The 19,364-nt window shown below is 46.2% G+C and overlaps 2 long non-coding RNA genes across 2 annotated transcripts; one reads left to right on the top strand and one right to left on the bottom strand.

Annotated features, from left to right (window-relative positions):
* Positions 1-634: 634 nt before the first annotated feature.
* On the bottom strand, positions 635-14,588 carry LOC135898967 (uncharacterized). Its single transcript, XR_010563463.2, has 4 exons — positions 14,449-14,588; positions 8,423-8,672; positions 3,739-3,846; positions 635-763 (listed from the first exon to the last, which is right to left on the bottom strand). It is a non-coding gene; the product is annotated as an uncharacterized lncRNA (long non-coding RNA).
* On the top strand, positions 11,494-13,265 carry LOC139047519 (uncharacterized). Its single transcript, XR_011507192.1, has 3 exons — positions 11,494-11,946; positions 12,024-12,104; positions 13,053-13,265. It is a non-coding gene; the product is annotated as an uncharacterized lncRNA (long non-coding RNA).
* Positions 14,589-19,364: the final 4,776 nt, after the last annotated feature.

Below are 19,364 nucleotides of genomic sequence, written 5' to 3'. Positions count from 1 at the left end.
TAGGCACCTGCCCGTTTGTCCAACATATTTAATGCCGCAAGACAGGGGAATTTGGTAAACCGCATTCGTTGTGCACGTCACAAGACATTTTCTGTGCCCGACACGTGCAAAGCGAGTCGCACGGAACAAAGTAGAAATTTCGTTTAGCCTTCTTAGGCGCTCCCAGAATTGTACGAAGTATCTAATTCTGCGATAAATTCCCCAATTTTATTCATTAGAAGGCGCGACACAGGTGGCATTCGAATGCGCAGGCTGCATTTTTCAGCCATATACCTGTCCAAGTCTGCATCTTGTATGATTTTACGTGTTTGTTTTATTCCTTCTCAGTTTGCTGAAGCATTCTTGTGCAAGATGTCTCGAACACTTTTTCATCTTGGAGAGCAAGTATGAGATAAATGCTGTGTGATAATACGCATTCCATATTCTTGTACATATTGCTTGTTTGGAAATGGCGCTGTTACACTTAACGTACAGCCACAACTTCAGGAAATATTTGAACTATCAGCCTTCGCTGCGTCCTACTGCATCAACGCCGTTAATGATAAACTGCTGCGGTTCCTTCAGAATATATTCAGGGCTGAAGCCAGAGAACGCGTTACATTATTGAAAGGAAAAAAAAAACCAAAGCCGGAAGGAATGGCTATTCATCTTTTATTCTAATATGACTGTCGTGTGGCTCTATTTCGTGGCATTCCATTTTTGTCACCTGCACGAATTCTTCTTTGGGTACCATTAACATATAAGCAGTGCACTCGTCACTGGCCTTCAAAGAAAAGGAAAACAGAAAACGTACTCGTGTGAGTGATTATGTGTTACAGAAGGTGCAACTAGATACTTCTGCAATGACAAATGGACTACACAAATGTACCACTACGCGTATGCATGTTTGCCAAAGAAAATAGGCTAGGACGGCTGGACGGAGACTTTCTAAGAGGAAGTGTTACCTCAGGAACTTCTATCTAAGCACAATGGAACTGAGAGACCATTTTTTTTCTGGAATGCACTGCACAGCACTTCTGATGACTGCTTCTGCTTTTAATGAAGTAAGGTATGGTCTACTGACTGTAGGAACTACAGTTTTCGTTTAGGATATCGGTTTTTCTACCAGAATTGTTGGCAACTGTCAAAATGAAGTACGAAGGATGAAGAGTTATGCAGAAAATATATAAAAAAAGAAAGTGACAAGGCATATCTGTAAACTGTACCTACTGATGCATTTAAATTGAAACAAAAAGAATTCACGTGCCCTTTTGAAGTGCACGAGTAATTTGTGGGTAGAACTTTTGCGAAGAAATCGCCATCAATGTAATAATTTTGCTTAAGCTGCACACTCTCGTATATCTTCATTTTTGGATGCTTTAGCAGATGCCGTTTACGGAACTGTGATATGCACTTGCGCGCAATGTTACGGAGTTGTCGTATTAGCGACTGTCACAAATGTGACTGTCGTATTTGTAACTGTGGCTCAGAACCTGTAATGACCGTGGCAAGGTTGCTCACTTAACGCCTGAACCAGGTTCAACCGTGGCGCACCATTGGCCTGCATGTATTGCTCCACGCAGTAGAATAAAAAGGGGACAAATAAAGTTTTCTTTTTTATTGCGATAGCAATTATATGGACAGTCCCGGTGCATTTCCACCGTCAACGTCGGCGTCGCCATCGCGGTGATGTCTCGTATGAAGTCCAAGTGCCATAACATCGCGACTGTGTGCCTTATGCTGTATGCGCGAGTGAAAGCGCGCAAAGGTAAGGCTAGAAGGTTGGTGGCTAAATCTTGTGCTCGCCAGGAAGGAACGGGAGGGGGGGGGGGTGGTTGAGCAAGGCGCGTGTTTTCCATTGCGAGCGAGGCAGTAGGGGGAAGAGGGCGTTCTAATCCGGCGGCGGCGGCGTATGCGGCCACGCGGGCCTTATCTTGAAAACTATATACGGCCAGGACACCCGTGTCTACCCTTTTCTTAAGTGCCGTGTATGTTTGTTTCCGCTCTTTATTCACGTCACATATAAACCAACCAAACGTTCGCAAAGCCTACTTATGTCATATTTGTTCTACATCGGGCCCGTCTTTTGTGTGTTGAAGCTCACCACCCAGCATCGACTTGTTTGTTGCTCGCATGGTTACAACAGCGTATCGCTCAAAAAGCTATGCCTGTTCCGTATGGAATGGTCTTATTCCGATTGAACTGTTTTTACTTTGACAGCGGGTGTCTATCTTTAGGACATACAAAGCGCATCTGCAAGATTAAAGAGTTGACAGTAGCACTTGAACGTGTCTAGTGCTTTTTTGTTCTTTTTAGAGTTTTGCGCGCACAAAGACAGGACGTCGAACGATGTACAACCAACTCGCCCAAAACGTAATGCTTTCTTTGTTCTGTGTCTGTTTTTTCGCTCTTTAATGATGTCAGATTTCATCTACGTCACCCGCAGTATTGCAGAAATTGGAGCCTTGTAGTGACAGCAGATTTCGCCAAAAGGTCTGTTTTAGGCCAGTGATTCCCTAATAGTCTGCGCTTGTTTGATTAGTTGATCGATCGCCTTCATTTTCTTGTTTTCGAAACATAAAATTTGCGCACACTGTATTCTGGCTTAGCGCTAGCAATTTTGCGGACACTGCAGCCGAATTTACGCCGTGGCCGCGGTTTTACGTTCAAAGTTCAGGTGTGATAAGAATGACTGGGCCGTGCGCCGCATATGCTGCAGGTGCGAGGGCATTCAGGTGAGCGTTGCCGGAGAACGATGGTGGTTCAATGTGCGCGCTCAATGTTGGAGGACACGCGATCGAGCGGTAGGCCCGGCCAGCTGGCTTCTCTCCTCTGGTTCGGCTGAGGGGCAGGAGTTCGGCCCTGGCTGCACATGGCCATCCCGCGCGGGTTGGCACACAGGTGGCCCACGCACCAATGTGTCGAAGATCACCTGCGGCTGGTGCGCTGGCCAGAGGCGAGCCTTGGATAACTGCTGGCTTCACGAGCGCTGTCTTGTCGCGCGCCCATAGCCGCGCAGTTTAAGTTTCGGGGATGCGATGAAGCAAGCGGCAGCAGGAAGCATTCGTTCCCGCGCTGCTGGCGCTTCTTATCTCGCCAGCGCTGTGAAAACAAACGTTCGCGATCGTCGAGTGAGATGGCTTCGTGTTTGTGCTCTGCGCACGCGACATCGTGCTTGTTTATTTAGTAGGCGATGGTTGACTGCAATTTACGCGGCTGATAATTCATAAACACTCCTTAGTGCAATTGCCTAACACTTTGCAATCGCTACCATTCCTTCTCCTTTCGGGCGAAAGTGCGACTTTTCTTTCTTCGCCTACCGTCTGGCACAGAGTTCGTAGCAACGTATGTTAGTTCAGGTGGAGCCACACATGTAGCAAACGCAAAAACTTGCTAAATATGTCAGATTTGCGCAGTGGTGCCTATGCAGAAAGACATTAACAGCGATGCATATATGCATCGCTATTAATCTCTTTAGCATTAATCTACACAGCAACATACACAATAATCTCCACCGAAGGAAGTGTCATACTTCGACCAAATTCGTTACGCGTAGGTTCTACTTAGTATCTGGAACATTTTTTCAAACATGTTCCACTTTCTCAGTAGAACCTACGCAGAACTAGATCAAGAGTTACGAAACAGTGGCTACTGCCGCATACATGGAGTTTCGCAAATATCTGTTTCAGTTCCCGCCTTTGGCGTCCGCTCAGGAAAGGCAAATGAACCGCGAATTACACGTTTACCAATTTCGCATACCAGTTTATCCAGAGGCTTGCATTTTTCCCTTACGTATGGGGCGGACGTAGTGCAGTACGCTTGAGCTGTCGTGTACGTCAGGATGTAGTAATGCTTATCTCCTTCTTCCTGCGAAATCGGAGTGGTTGGTTAGTGTGGGCCGACGTCAGCAGTAATTTCTCAGCAGTATTTAGATTAGAATATATATTTGTGCATATTCCTACTAACCCAGAGACAGGCGGTGCGTCTCCACAACATCTTATGTGCCCGCAAAAATAAATGAAGTTGAGTTGAAACGTCAGCCTCAGTCTTTAGGAAATAGTTTCAACGTGTCACGTTATAGGCATCCCAATCGGCAAAATGTCTTGTTTCTAAATATAAATTATAGCTTAACTATTTTATCCACATCAGGGAGTAGCGCCACAACTGATGATGTATTCGCAAGATACACGCAAAATTTGAAATCGAGAAGGCAGACAGGTAACTCACTTTTGCATACACCGCCCGCTAAGCTCCCTGTAATCGGGAGTGAATCATGTACGGAGCCCTAGTCGCACTACAGGTCGCAGATATGTTCGCGATAAATAAATAAACATAGATGAATTATGACATAATGCAGTGTGTCACTGAAATGCTCTTGCATTCTCTTAGATATATTAATTAGGCATACAATTTTTCGTGTTTCGTTATGGTTCTGCCAACCAGCAAAAAGGCTGAGATGAATCATGTGTCCGCAAGTTCGAAATTTGGGCATAAACCATCTTTCGTTAGGTTCCCCTTTCAAAACGGAGCACGGCGTAAGGAATCCCACCACGCTAAAAGCCATCATGAAGTGACCTTGGCTAAAACGATTGGATGAAATGGTTCAGCACATATTAGATAGCGTTTTATTTGAAATGTACGTTTTTTTTTGTCGGCAATGATGCCTTGAACACAGAATGTCGAAGAAACACATATTGATACGTTAACTCGTTCATCTTTTACCTGTGAGCGCTTTTAACGTCTAAGAAGTGTTACCGCTCAGCGCAGGACGCGTCTACATGTATCGGACGTTTCTAGAATGTTATCGATGCTGCTATCCGCTGTCTGTTATCGCCGAACCTTGTGTTCTCTGATTGCATGTATGCCCGACGCGAATGGTGTAGAACTTTGTGGAAGGCACGCGGGTCCCAGCGGTTACTCTGGAACCTTCGACGACTGATCTACAAAAGCCGACGCGCTAGACCCGCTGATCAGATTTTTACGGTCACCGACTGTGTTCGCCGTTGTCGCCATTCTTTAAGTGTAGCTTGTTTTGAGGGCACAGTTCGCCCAATAAAAATTAGTTTTGTCTTTCACAGTATTGCTACTGTGTCCTTCATACGTCACTCCACGTGACAACATACAGTGGCTGTGACATTTCATATACATGCACAAATTTATTGCACGGGACTCATCCGCTGCCATCATTTCCTAAAGACTTTTTCGCTAAGATCTTCACTAGACTCTTAGGGCCAATGAAATCTTCCTTACCTCAGTAAGGAAGCCTTCATTGCAGTGAGGCTACCTTATGTCACTCTGAAAGGTTCCTTACTGAGGCGCCCTCGGTGAAGGCTTCCTTGGTTCTTCCTTGGTACTTCCTCAGCATAAGAAGCCAAACAATGAAATCTTCCTTACCTCACTAAGGAAGCCTTCATTGGGGTGAGGCTACCTTATGTCACTCTGAAAGCTTCCTTACTGAGGGGCCCTCGGTGAAGGCTTCCTTGGTGGTTCCTCAGCATAAGGTAGCTCCAAAGCTACCTTCATGCGTCCTTACGCCTCTCCTGGCCCTGAACGAGCGCTTCACCTCACTGCTTAACCACGTGGCATTCGCTTGCGCATGCGCACTGTCGCCCACCTGCGGAGAAGTGCGAGCACGGTACGTCTTGCCAGGCATGTTCGTTTCAGTCACGCGTGCGGCATGCAAGCATTGCTAGGCGTTGCTAGGCGTTGCAAGACGCCGGCGTGCCAGCGTTGCTGGAGCACATCAAGTTTTGCACTGTAATGCGCAACTTTTTTTAAACTTTAGTAAACGAAACTAGAAGAAAGCGTCCACGCTTCTCTATATTAGCTATTCAATTTAAAGATTGTGCGACGATACAACATTTTTTAATAGAATAATGGTGTTCGCGGAAAGATTTGAAGAGATAATCTCGAACCCAGGCACGCGGCAACCGCTCCTTAGGTGAGGACGGGTGAAGGGAGCTTTCAGAGTACGCTTGCTTCCTCCATCGGTCCTTCGCTGTAAGGAGGCCTCACGTAAGGTTAGGAAGCGCTCGAAGGAAAGGAACTAGGGGTGTGCGAATATTCGGAATTTCGAATACGAATCGAATATTTTCCATATTCGAAGCGTATTCGATTCGAGAAATGCATGTTCGGAAATTCACGAATATCCGAGGACGGCCGAATAACGGTGGAAACGGCGAATATTCGGATAGACTGCGAATAATTGAGCAATTAACCAATTGTATGCTTGCTCCGCATTCTCCTAAGAACATGTTTATTAACTGAGAACTTCGCATGATCCGCTCATTATCTGTATGCTCTGTTTCAGTCTATCTGCTTCAGGCATTTGAGACATGATCAGTTTCAGTTTCTTTTTCACCAAGCTTTATAATTCCAATTATTTTGGAATGCTCCATTGCCTTGAAGGTTGCAAAGGCAACTCAGGGTTGCCTTTGCAACCCTGAGTTGCCATTATCTGTATGCTCTGATTCAGTCTATCTGCTTCAGGCATTTGAGACATGATCAGTTTCGGTTTCTTTTTCACCAAGCTTTATAATTCCAATTATTTTTGGAATGCCCCATTGCCTTGAAGGTTGCAAAGGCAACTCAGGGTTTGCTAACATTGATTCAAAATGTATCAAGGCTCTTTGTGCGGAGTGGAAATTTGATGAAGTGGCCAGCCTAGGCATGTTTCTTGATCCGCGCTTTATGGCCACAGTTCATCAGGCATCTGGTCAGATGATCTGGCTGAAAGCCTTGTGACAAGGAAGCTCCAGGAAGCCGTCGTGGAACACCGTGGGGACACCGCCGTGCCAGCGTCGACTTCGTGTCCACTGGTGGCATCGAGTGTATGGAATGCTTTTGACGATCTAGTGATGAACAAAGAGAAGACACATTTGGCATCTGCCCCTGAGAGGGAAGTTACAGACTACGCGCAAAAGCCTCTTCTGGAAAGGGGCATGAATTCTTGTGAGTGGTGGCAGTCCATTGGCCGCTTCAGGTACCCGCTTTTAAGTGCACTCGCCCGGAAGTACTTGGCGATCCCTGCCACTTCAGTTCCTAGTGAAAGTCTTTTCTACCGGTAGAAATGTGACAGTGCATAGAGAGCGTTTACTTTCTGGCCATATTGAGCAGTTAATTTTCCTTCACGACAATCTGTAACAAGCGTTTTACCTGACTGAGGGCATTACCTGAGTCCATTATCTATAATTGAGTACCTCTTTAATTTGAAGCAACCTTGTAAAATGCAATGTTATTTTTAAAAGGGTAATAAAGCTATTGTTACCTCTCTTGCAATTTTTTAATACTACACATGTATTCGATATTCGATTCGATATTCGAAGAGAGTTCTTCGCCTTATTCGTATTCGATTCGTAATCGAAAATTTCAATATTCGCACACCCCTAAAAGGAACGTTTTATTGTTTGGGCCAAGCTACCTTCATGCGTCCTTACGCCGCTCCTGGCCCTGAACGAGCACTTCGCCTCACTGCTTAACCACGTGACGTTTGCTTGCGCGTGCGCGCTGTCGCCCACCTTCGGAGAAGCGCGAGCACGGTACCTTTTGCCAGGCACGTTCGTTTCAGTCACGCGTGCGGCATGGAAGCGTTGCTAGGCGTTGCACGACGCCGGCGTGCCAGCGTTGCTGGAGCAAATCAAGTTTCGCACTGTAATGCGCTGCTTCTTTAGATTTAGTAAACAAAACTAAAAAATAGCGTCCACGCTTCTCTATATTAGCTCATCAACTTAGAGATTGTGCGACGATACAACCTTTTTTTATTGAATAGGGGTGTTCTGGTGTTCGCCTAAAGCTTTTAAGAGATAATCTCGAACCCAGGCATGGCGGCAACCGCTCCTTACGTGAGGACGGGTGAAGGGAGCTTTCAGAGTATGCTTGCTTCCTCCATCGGTCCTTCGCTGTAAGGGGGCCTCACGTAAGGTTAGGAAGCGCTCGAAGGAAAGGAACGTTTCATTGTTTGGGCCTTAGATGCTATCCTTAACAACCTTCACCTCCCCTATCCCCCCCCCCCCCCCGCCCATAACTGACAATTTAGATATGGAATGTTGATGGGTAATTGCGTGAAATGCGTATGCACAAGTTTGTCACGACATCATGCATATATGGCGCACTCTCACCTTAGACCCCTCAAGCTGTGATATTATTTCTTCTTATTATCTGTGATCTAGTACATATTTCTTTATAGTGAATTGTTTGTGTTCTGTCAGTGATATGTTTCCTGAAATTTTTATCTACAATAGTGCGTTTGTCTGGACTGGAACGTTATATGTACTCACTCCTGGGCTATCTTGCTTTACAAGAAGCGGTAATCGTTAATTAAAAAAGTATAATTTCTCTTTCCGGTACGCATTCTCACCTGGCTTTAATGATGTTTCGAATAAATAAACAGACTGCTCGCAATAAATCTGCGAGGCGGAATAAAATAGAGAAGGCAAAAGCTCACCGAGAACTTAGCGCTCCGCACTTCCAAGACGTATTGGTACTGAAAGCCTCGGTTGTTGACAAAGTCCATAGCTTGTTGCGCTATCATTATAGTTTTGTTGTCCTTGAGGTTCAAGTCCTTCAACGGAGCCTCTGCGGTGGCGTTTTCAGCTGAGCAAGGCAGCGCCCAGTATACAGCGACCATCATCGGTAGTATCCCTATTATGCTGACCATTGCCCTTTCGAGCGTAGAACACAACCTTAAAGGGACCCTGAAACGATTTTGACGATTTCGTTCAAACGGACTCAGTCGTTAGAGTAGGTCCTTCTGATCATTAATAGACGCATCTAAGTGCTCCACGTGAAGCGTGTAATTTATTACAAAGATTTAAAAATGTACATCGCTGCCGATTGCAGCACACTGCTCGGCAGAATCTTCAGCCGCCCCTACCCAATGACGTAAATCACCCATATGACGTCATTAGGGCGAGCTATTCGATTGGCTGCCCAGGACGTATCATCAATAGTTTTCCACCTTTATGGCGAACAAATAATGTTCGTAATAGCTGGAATGCTAACTAATTTGTTTCTATAAAAAGAAAGTAACAGAAAGAGAATGCACAAGAACATTTCTCACTACACTTAAGCACTTCCGGCACACAGCAAGCGTCGTCTGCTTGTGTTACGACGAACTCCATTTTGAGCAGAGCTCCGCGGTCAGAGTCGGTCTCAGTGTTTTCGCGACCACTATGATTCGACTTTGTTGCGTTGTGGACTGCAAACGTAGCGACTGGCAATATGTCTAGCTGGGACATCGTGTCACTTTGCAAGGCAGCGGACGAGCGAACTGGCTGCTGCGCATCGGACTGCCGCTATCCGATCGGCGCCAGGATTTGCGCGTTTGCGGCCGTCACTTTACACCGCAAGATCACTAACGCAATAGCGTTTCGCGAGTCCGGTATTAGGGCAAACGCAAGCGCAAGGGGACAGGGTCTGGCCGCTTTACTCTGCCGTTTAAGGGGATGAGCAGAAGCGCAAATGTGAATGGCCTGCACGGTGCAGCCACCTGGTGGCACAGAGCTCGACCATACACAGTACCAGTAAGCAAATGTATTCTTCTTTGCTGCTGATGTAAATTTTCCGCAGCAGTGTAATTATCAACACGTTTTGCAAACGTTTAAAACGTTTTACACTTGGTTAGAGCAATATTAGCGCTTTGCTTGGCTGATTAAGCGCTGCGCCAACAAGTGGCTGGACCGTGCAGACCGATCAGACCGCTCACGTACGTCTACGCTAAAGTACCTTCATCAGCTTGAGTTTATGTCTCGAGCCATCTGCCGAAATGCCCAGCTTGCCTGTGGTTACCGGAATACCAGACACGTTCGGCGATTCGACAGAGTGCTCGCAGAGCACGCTGCTTCGATAGCTCTCGCTTGGGGTCGACTGCCAAGCAGCTGGCGGAGAGTTTGGAGAGGCTTCTCTCGCTCGCTCCTAGAGAACCGGAAGTCGACGACATGACATGCCATCATGACGCAGAGCCAGTGAAGGCGGAGCTTCACTCCGATCACTCGGCGAACGAGTCGAGGAGAAAATGCATGACTGCGGAGCAGGGTAGCTTGTAATCGTCCGTAGCTCTCGAAATATAAGACGTTTCACACAAATTGTGGTGCGAACTTTAGCTGTACCCAACGCGTCTACAAAATTTGTCCGAGCCGTTTCAGGGGCTCGTTAACGAAAAAACGGTCAAGACGTTTTAGAAATCTGGAAGTTAATGTTCCAGCCATACGAGAACATACTAGAAGTGCAGAAGTGGGGGCCCTTGAAGCCACTGACCTAGAACTGTACTTTCTTACTTTCTGTTTTTTCGCATTTTTAAAAGATAATAGTGCTCTCTTTTTATGCGCATGGTAATCACAATTTTATTCGCTGGTTCATTGTTACTTGATGAAGGTAGAGTAGGTGTTATAATAGCAAGGTCAGATGCGTGAAGAATTCCCATGCGTGACACGAGTGCACGGCTTCTTAATTTTAGAGTCGACTTATTCGCACGTGGGAACATTGATTTTCTCGGGTATTTCGCAGGATATTTCTACGTCGCTACGTTGACGCTTAGTTTACCGGCAGATAGCGTTTCTAAACAATTGCTGAGGTTGCTGAGTGGGCTGATGATCTAAGGAACCTGAGGAAAATAGCTGTGCCGTAACACTGCCACAAATAATGCATCAGGAACCGACCCACCAGCAAACGGTACTGAAGGTAGATCCATGACAGGTACATTTTAACCCTGTAAGTACCTAGGAAGCACCATCCCTTTCGGCATCATAGAGACAGTGCGAAGACATATAAAAGAATTCGGTCTCTGCAGGAACTAGGTAAACCGTGGTGAACGCATTCAACAAGCAACGTACACTTCCTTCTGCAGTACGCACGCAGTGAAGGGACTTTGGCTGTCAATTTGGAACGAGAACTGGTTTTCTTTGTTGCATTGTTCGCGCCTCGTTCACGGTTCGCAGGCTTCGAAATTCCAGTCAGCGTGGAGGTGCATAAGTTGTCCTACAAATTTGCCTGTTTTTGCCTGCAATGGATATGGCTTTCTGCTGCTGAGTGCCAGGCGAGCGGTTCCATTTCCCGCAGCCATGACTGCATTCCGATGAAGGACAAGTGCAAAAATGTTCGCATAGCATGCATTCTTAGCCTCGCGTGGTCAGAATTACTTCGGAGCCCTTCGTTACGACGTCCTTCGAATCCGCTTTGCAGTTTCGGGACGTTTAAGGCCCGTTTATAGTCCGACGTTATCGGCGCGCGGGCGAGCGTCGTTCGCGGTCAGTCACGCTACGTCGATTGCGCTGCGCCAGCCGAGATGCCATCCCCTCTATACTTCAACGCGCGCGCCGTAGGCTGCTATCTCCGGAGCATGCGCAGAAGGTTCGCCAAGTCGCGCGCCGTCCGCAAAAGCCGTCTGCGGAGTTGTGTTGGCGCCTTTTTCTTCGCGCGCAATGCATTGTGGTGCGAAAGTTCCGCCGACTTCGACGCGCGAATGGCTCAGGAGCCATATCGGCGCCAGGCCCGTCGGGGCGCGTTGGAAGCCGCCGCTTACGTTAGCTGCGCCGGTGCGCCCGACTATAGACCAGAACACGCTAGTCTCGCACCCAGACTAACCGAACGCATACTCTCGCACCCGGGTTGCCCGGTCGAGCGGCGCGATTTTGTACTGGGCCGCCAAAGTGTGTTCGCCGGCGACCAGTAGACATGGCAAGCGCCAGCTCTAGGGCTCCAAAGTGCGGAAATGTGCCCGTTCACACGGATCCAAAGTAGAAGAAGTCATCTGGGCATCATTGCGTCGTGTTTGGATGCCAAAACAACCAGCGGAAAAGGAGCAGGTTGCTTAGCGCTGTTTGCGAAGAGCACAACACACGTAGGGAATCGTGCCGGTGCGGTGTTTTCAGCCTGCGCCGATTTCCATCCGCAACGAAGAATGCCAAGCTGCGCCACCGCTGGATAGCTGCAGAGAATAGGAAGAACTACCAACCCAGTGAAAATGCACGAGTGAGTATTCGATCTGTGTATATTTTGGTGCCACGTTCAACTTTGCGCCCTACAAACGTAATACGTGTAACACGCAGGTTTGCTCCGAGCACTTTCTGGGCAACAAGCCTACAGATCAGAATCCCGCGCCGGTGCTTCGCCTTGGCTATAACAAAAAGGCAAGCCTTTTCGTGTTTTCATTCAGGCAGAGCTCCCGACGGGTAAGCGGAACAGTTGAGTTTGCCGTTAGCGATACTTGCAGCTGGTGCACGGAATGACCATTAAGCGTGAACGACAAGTTGTAGGCCTTGCTGGTGAGCGTTATTGCTAATGAAAGTAAACCGAAGTCTGCTCGTCACGTAGCACGCGTCCACAAAAACGTAAACGACGACTACTCGTCGCCAAAGGTGTTCTTGCAGCGCACCTACCTTTACGAGCTGGTGTTGCAGGTGTCATTCGTAACGAATTCATTTGAGCCTCCTGAGCTCTAAACTGCGTGCGGGCTGTTATGCGGGGCAAAGCGCAAAATATTTCCGTTCATATGGCGAGGGAAATAAGGTGCTTAATTATTTTTGTATTTTGTAACAAAATTTTGATCGTTCTCACTACTTCTTTTTTTACTGTTTTCTTTTCTAAGGGAGCGCCAACAATCCGATGGCCTCGCACAAGCGAAACAGGTCTGGTACCAGGTAGCTGCAGTTGGTGGGGCTAATTTCTTGGAATGCAGGTGCGGTTGTTGTCTTGTAGTACCAAAGGGGTCCTGATGATGCAGCTTTAAGTAGGGATGGTAATTTTATGTGCCCTGTCATGGTTCGTGCAACTGTACAACACCTGCAACTGTCATGCTCGCCCTGTTATACGGGCTTTGACTGCACGTGTAGTTGAACATTATAACTACTGTAGTACCTCATTTTCCAATGAGTGCAGGTTTAGCATCATATGCTGCTTGTTCGAGTGCTGTAGGCTTGTGTTCTGAATGTTGTACTCTTAAGTGGTTGCACGATACAATTGGCCTGGTGTATTTTCTATTTCATTTTGCGAGGACTTTATATCTTCGCAACAGTGATGGCATGGGAAAGAACTACAGCCCTTCTTACTATAACATCTATTTTGTTTTCAATGTGCAGGTGGTGAAGGGCAGGCGTCTGCTAACCAGGCAGTCAAACGACCTCGCCAGTTGGTTGCCAAACGCGGCCAACCCAGTAGAGACCATGACAAACAAGACCAAACTGAAAGTTCAGATGACAGTGTTCTGCGTGCTTTAATAATATATGGCACCAACACAGTGCTGTAAATTCCTTCACAGGTTACGTGCCAAAAAGCTCACACGTGTTCTAGCATATAGCGCGCGGTTTGTACAAACGTAATAGCGTACCTACCCGATATATTCGCTTCTGCAGTCTGCACAGCACTCAGTGTGGCCATTGCGGACTTGCATCAGGTCTTGAAGTTTGATTGAATCCAGACAGCGAAAATGACAGGTTAGAAAAAACGCGAAAGACGCCTTCCGCCCAGCTAAAAAGCCCAAGTTTCGCTTTCGCGCCGGGTCGCATCTCCCGGCGTGGCAGCCCAGGCCTGCTACTTGGCGGCGCTTGGGACAGATGGCGCGACCGGCGCTCATCAATATGGCGGCGCCCTTTGAATTCACGGTGTTCTGGTGTATAGAGGAGTCGTTTTCGCCGACGTGACGTAGTGAGCGCGCGCGCGCGCGCGCGCTGACGTTACGTCGGACTATAAACGGCCCTTTAGCCTCCTGATTGCGCGCGTGAATGATCTGTGCCAGTAGTGGGCAACCAGTGCCCGCATCAATATGCGCATCCATTTGCCGTGCGATGCCAAATGAGCGCAGAGTAAAAAATTTTTGTGAAAGGATTGCCGACTAACTTTACAAACCTAAAATTCTGTGTTATCAGCAAAGCATAAAAATTTGTAATTGAAACATACCGAATCCGCGAAATGCGGTGCGGGAGATACCTTGCCTAGCAACATTGCTTGGATAAAAAAAAAGAAAGCAGCCAAGACGCAAATAAAACGAGGAAAAAGCAGTCGTGGAACTAGGCACACAAATCTTTTCTTTACCATTGTAGAAAGCGTACCACGGTGACTGCACTATGTTCAGGTTCACTTAAGGCAAGCTGGAGCCCACTTCTGTATGCTATGGCTGTTGTAATCAGTGCTCCGCGACGATATTTGTATTTCACAGGTCTGCGCACATAGATGTGGCAGGAAAATATGTGGTGTACGGGAAACATTAGAAATGAAGTACTCCGCAGTTAACGTAAACACTACTTAAACTGTCGTTATCTCATGCCAAAATCAACTTAAAGCCCCTTAAGAAATGGTCTAATGATGGAAATATCCGAATTTTTAGGACCTGGAACAAAACCATGCGGTATTATCACGTTTCAGCAATAATTCATATGGCAATTTAAGACAAAATGGTACGCATTCAAAAGTCTGTAGGAGCAGGCAATAGCATCGAAAACCCAATAAAGTTTTAGGTGACAATAGACGTTTACTTGCCCTTCATCGGATAACTATGGCGTCCGATATCCGTCCCTCAACGTACATTGATCGCTTGGCCTTGCGTTTATTTTCTTTCCCTTTGTCGATAAAGCTGACTAGGTATTGCGCATGAACAGCGATGAAGACGCGAACGTCCATTTTTGATTTGTTTGGTTACTTATACATTCACAAATATGGGTCACGCCCTATTCTTTCGTGGATATTTCGCTACAAGTTAGCTGCAAACGCCTTCCTTTGAAAATGATGAAAGAGAGCGTTCTATATAAACGAGGTAAACTTTTAACGCAGCTGTTTGCGAGCTATAAAAGGGTGCTTTGATAGGACTTCGCTACATATGCCGCTATTTTTGTTTTATCTTTGGAATCGAATGCGCCGTGAACTGTATTTTCTTGGTGGTTTAGAAAAGGACTTATGATCGTTTTATCTCGAGGACAGAGGTGAATCCTAACTACATTCGTATGAGAACTGAAACCACAAATCTTGCTGTGTGAGAGCACTAATTTAGAATGGTTTGTCAGGGTCTGCCGGTGAGATAACCACTGTAAAATTATGATTTCTTACCTGATTTCATTGCCATCACGGTCGACCTCTGTCATGCCTACAGCAGACCAAATGCCACAATATAGTTTTAGCTAGAGAATCAAGTCGTGAGATTGGAAATATCTGCTTCCTGTTATCTCCATCTGGTTTCATTATGAGATAAGATGCTATGAATGACGCAACTCGCTCGAAAAACAAAATACTGATTAACATGGATAGAAATGAATAAGAAAAATAATTGCCATGCGTAGATAGCGTAATGTCAAACTTGAGTGCGAGTACAATCGTGCCAACTATGCGACAGGACTGTACACAAGGTAACAAAATGAACGGACCAGTATAGTTCGTCCCTTTCTTATCTTGTGTCCCGGCTTGTTGCTCAAAGCGTACGAATGTACTTGTACTTGCTCGACCATATATCAAACCTATTGAGTGTGAGGCAGAAGAAAACGAATATAAAGTTCAAACGTATGCGCACTTTCTTTCTGTTTACGCGTAAATAAATACAAGCTTAGGGCATTTATTCAGAAAGTAGTCCCACAGCGCACACCTGAAAAGAGATTTCCTGTTAGAAGTTAAGTGGGGCTAAATAGCAAAAATGGGAACAAAACAATGTTTTGTGATTAGCTATAGCAGTACTTTCAGTACTTTAGGGCTCGCTGCTCAAAACGAAAACGGCCCTGTGATTGACGTTTATTTTTCAAACTCTTGCGTTAGCTGACTAGGAAGAACCGAAAATAGCTGAGCGAGTTGCTGCAATTGCATCTTTGCCGACAGCGAGGACAAAATAGCCTGGACGTTAAGGAAGAATGACGTGGTACGAGCGCTGTTTCACGCATACATGGAAAAACTCACGCATGAGCAAACCACTACCCTACTATCCCTACTGCTTTCCTTGCATGATCAAACCTCCAAATTCACTCGCGTCATCGACTGCGCTTGCTCCAACGACAATGTATAAAATATTGAAATCCCCGAGCACACGGCAGTGTACAGCACGCGTAACGTGCGAGCGAACTCGCAAAAGCATCACAAGAGGAATAGAATATTCTTGCCATCGAGTATCACATGTACTGCTCATTTGTTCCGCCAACATAATATTCAGGAATGCTCTCGGAAGCTCGTATATGCTGTCCCCAAAGGATACAGCTACCACGCGGAGTTATAGTTATCGCATATATAACCAAATGTGCCTGTACATGATCTGCCTACAGGTCGTGAAATGAATATGACCAAGGGGCAGCAGAAAAGCTCTACTGCAGAAGGGCGAAGGTTACAAGGAAATACGATGAGCGTTTAATGCGATTATCATTATTAGGCTACTTCCCCCATATTGAAGTGCTGCTGCTCTCTGCTATCTATAGCCCCTGAATCTTCGCTCTCGTTCGCGAAGCAATAGCGCTAGAGCAAGGTTACTCAATACAAAATGCAACATTTGCACACTGCCCCCGCTATGATGTCTATCACGAGTACATATAAAACGAGTTATAGAGCTTTCATTGAAAATTGTGAGGTTCCATAAGAGCGTCTTATCAGATGCAGAGATAGGAAAACGGAAACAACGCCGCGCCGAAGCTGCTCGACACCGCTTTGCTGGCCAAGAAGTTAAGCAACAATTCCTGGGGGCAACAGATGCGAAACGATACGTTCAAAAGAGTCGCACGAGACCTTGCCGCCGCACAGCAACGCACTGAAGCTGGACGCTGTCGATATGCCACCAAACAAGGTGATGGCCAGAAGAAGCTGTACTAGAGCGCAAGCGACCGACTGAGCGACAACGCACCGGCACCAGTCGTGGTACACTGCTGTAACACGGTGCATATTAAACGATGCGTACTTTAACATGGTCTGCACTGGAAAGGTTTCTTCAGCAATAAGGTGTGTCGCTACATTGCTTGACTGCTAATCGCATTCACATCGACACAGTCATCCTGAGATGGTCTCTGCTCCAGCTTTTTTTTAACTACTGTGGACCGGTCATCTCAGGAAGTAACAGCTATGCTGGGGAAAATTTGATGTATCCCATTTAATGCATCACAAGATAAAACGGTGAGTAATATGAGAGAGAACACTGAATTTGTTCTCAAGCATCGATTCCTTCGGGCATGTGTTCTCTAAACTAAAATGTGAATTCACGCAAGTATTTCGAATTAAATACATTCGTGTTTCGCAGAACAATTTGCAAACGACGGCTATCAAAATGATGTACTCGGTAACAAAGTATTCCGGCCACCTCGTGGTTACAAGAAATTGTTAACGCGAAAACTTTGACCGTCTGTGTTGGCAGTGCCCTTGGCGGTGACCTTGGCGAAACTGCGCTGTGACGAAAAATGTCCGACGCCGCAAAGAGTAAAATCACATCAACAAATGCTCGGATTGATGTCACATTTTACGGGCAGGTTCCTGTAAACAAGGTAAATTAGTGGCTTTGAAAAGAAAATTTGTTGCATTTTGCCATGGGTGGGAATCGAGCCCAGGCCTCCAGGGTGCGTGACGAACTCGCTTCGCTGAAGCAGCGGCTGCTCCACTGTTCTAGCTAAGGGTGTAACCAGCGTGTCCCTGATTGAATACGTCACGTGGTCAAAGAGACACGCTCGTGACGCTGCTTGCGCGTTCGCCATCGTCTTCTTCCACCGCTGGCCTTGAAGCCGCTCAGCATGCCAGCGTTCCCATAATGCCCCTCCGTCTGCGAAGGCGCTGACGACACTGGCCTACTACACTCTTTGGCAAAGTCGCACCCTTTGGGGTGTATCTCTGCCACACAGCAATAATCGCCATCTGCCTTGCTTGCGTTTCCTTTCTTGAAAACCCCGTGCCCGCTACTTTTCTGTCGGGAATTATATGTCATGCTGATAACGCGCATTCCGTTCGTTACTGGGAAGTACTGGGCTCACCGCGTTAAAGAAAGCAAACGCGCACAATACAGATGACGATTATCTTTGTGTGGCAAAAGGGTGTAATTTTGCTTACGAGTGTACCAGTATAAGTGCGGCGATTTCGGCGAGTTCAGTCGTGCGCTCTGATGGACAGTTGCCACAATTCTTCATAAACGTATCTTAATCATGACAATGATGTGTGCCAATTGTGCAGTCAATCTTTCGCCTTACCGTTTCACAAACGTGTTACATTTGCTTAATTTTATCATCAACTTTATATGTCATCATGACGTTTAAATAGAAGAGGAAAGAAGAGACGGGAGCCGGCATTAATCCTATGTGTACGCAAAATTGATAATTCAGGAAACTCCGTCCACAGAGAATATTGAACGTTCTGTATTGCCTGTTGGGCACTTGACATTTTCAAAGTGCGAACAACCACATTAACCATGTGGCAAAAGTTAGTGTTAGTATCAATAATTGAAAAGTTAGATTAGAAATGTTCAATTTGCTCAGTTGGACTACTTGACCTGTTATAAAATTTCCTTACCGCTCTCTCGCTGCCTGATTTGTATGGACCTCCTTGAGTTCGTGACGTAAGCACACAGTGCGGGGGCGCTCCTGGTAGTCGGCTGCGCGCGTTAAAGGGTTCAACCATAACTTATGGGAATGCATAGAACCAATAAATCTCTAGCTTAACATTTCAAGACATAACGCTATTAAGTAGCGCACGCTTCGTGAAAATATTCCTCGTACATTTTAGAAGAGCATGCAAGGCAACAATAACTATTTTATCAAGTAATATTGGGCAACAATATCTCAAATCTGGCAAATTTTTGAAGTGCGGGTATGGTACCAGGAGCGCATCACCTAGGTGAGTCCTGTTTGAATGCTATTAAAGAATACCACTGAGCAACTTTACTTATTGCGACATGTACTAATAATGCTGGTGTTTTGTTGACAGCTCTCAATCAGATGTTGCAGTCACGTGTAAGAAATATCAACGTTCGCACAGGTTACATAGAAAATATTAGTCAGGGAGATCATGCCGATCAGAAGACCATTCTGTCTCCTGCGTCATTCAGAGAAACGGTAATATTGGCACCTCTTTGAATTTCGCTATAAAAAAAAAACGGATATTTTTGCAAGCTTTTTGCGAAGCATCTACTCGTATTTCAAATTTAAAGCTTTTCACAGTGGTTGCTCTATTGCTACACTATTAGAAAGTAGGCTTTGAAGTGGTCCAGAATATGTTTTCAGTTGGCCTTTAAAACAAGCTTGTGCCGATGAGCTGGAGTATAACTTACCTCAGTTCCCACACGAGGCTTGGGTCATTAAATGTTCACACCTGAACACGACGGCTGGTGCGAGCGTTTTGTACCGGTGATTATTGAATTTACAGTTCGAGCGTGTAGGCAGTGAGGTTGTAGATTAGCGGCCCAGGGTATATGTCCAAACAACTTCCGACACTTTCATGACGGGCTTCTAGAAGAGAAT

Source organism: Dermacentor albipictus, chromosome 7 (assembly GCF_038994185.2).
Source record: "Dermacentor albipictus isolate Rhodes 1998 colony chromosome 7, USDA_Dalb.pri_finalv2, whole genome shotgun sequence".
Lineage (NCBI taxonomy): Eukaryota > Metazoa > Arthropoda > Arachnida > Ixodida > Ixodidae > Dermacentor > Dermacentor albipictus.
This window is presented reverse-complemented; position numbering and strand designations above follow the sequence as displayed.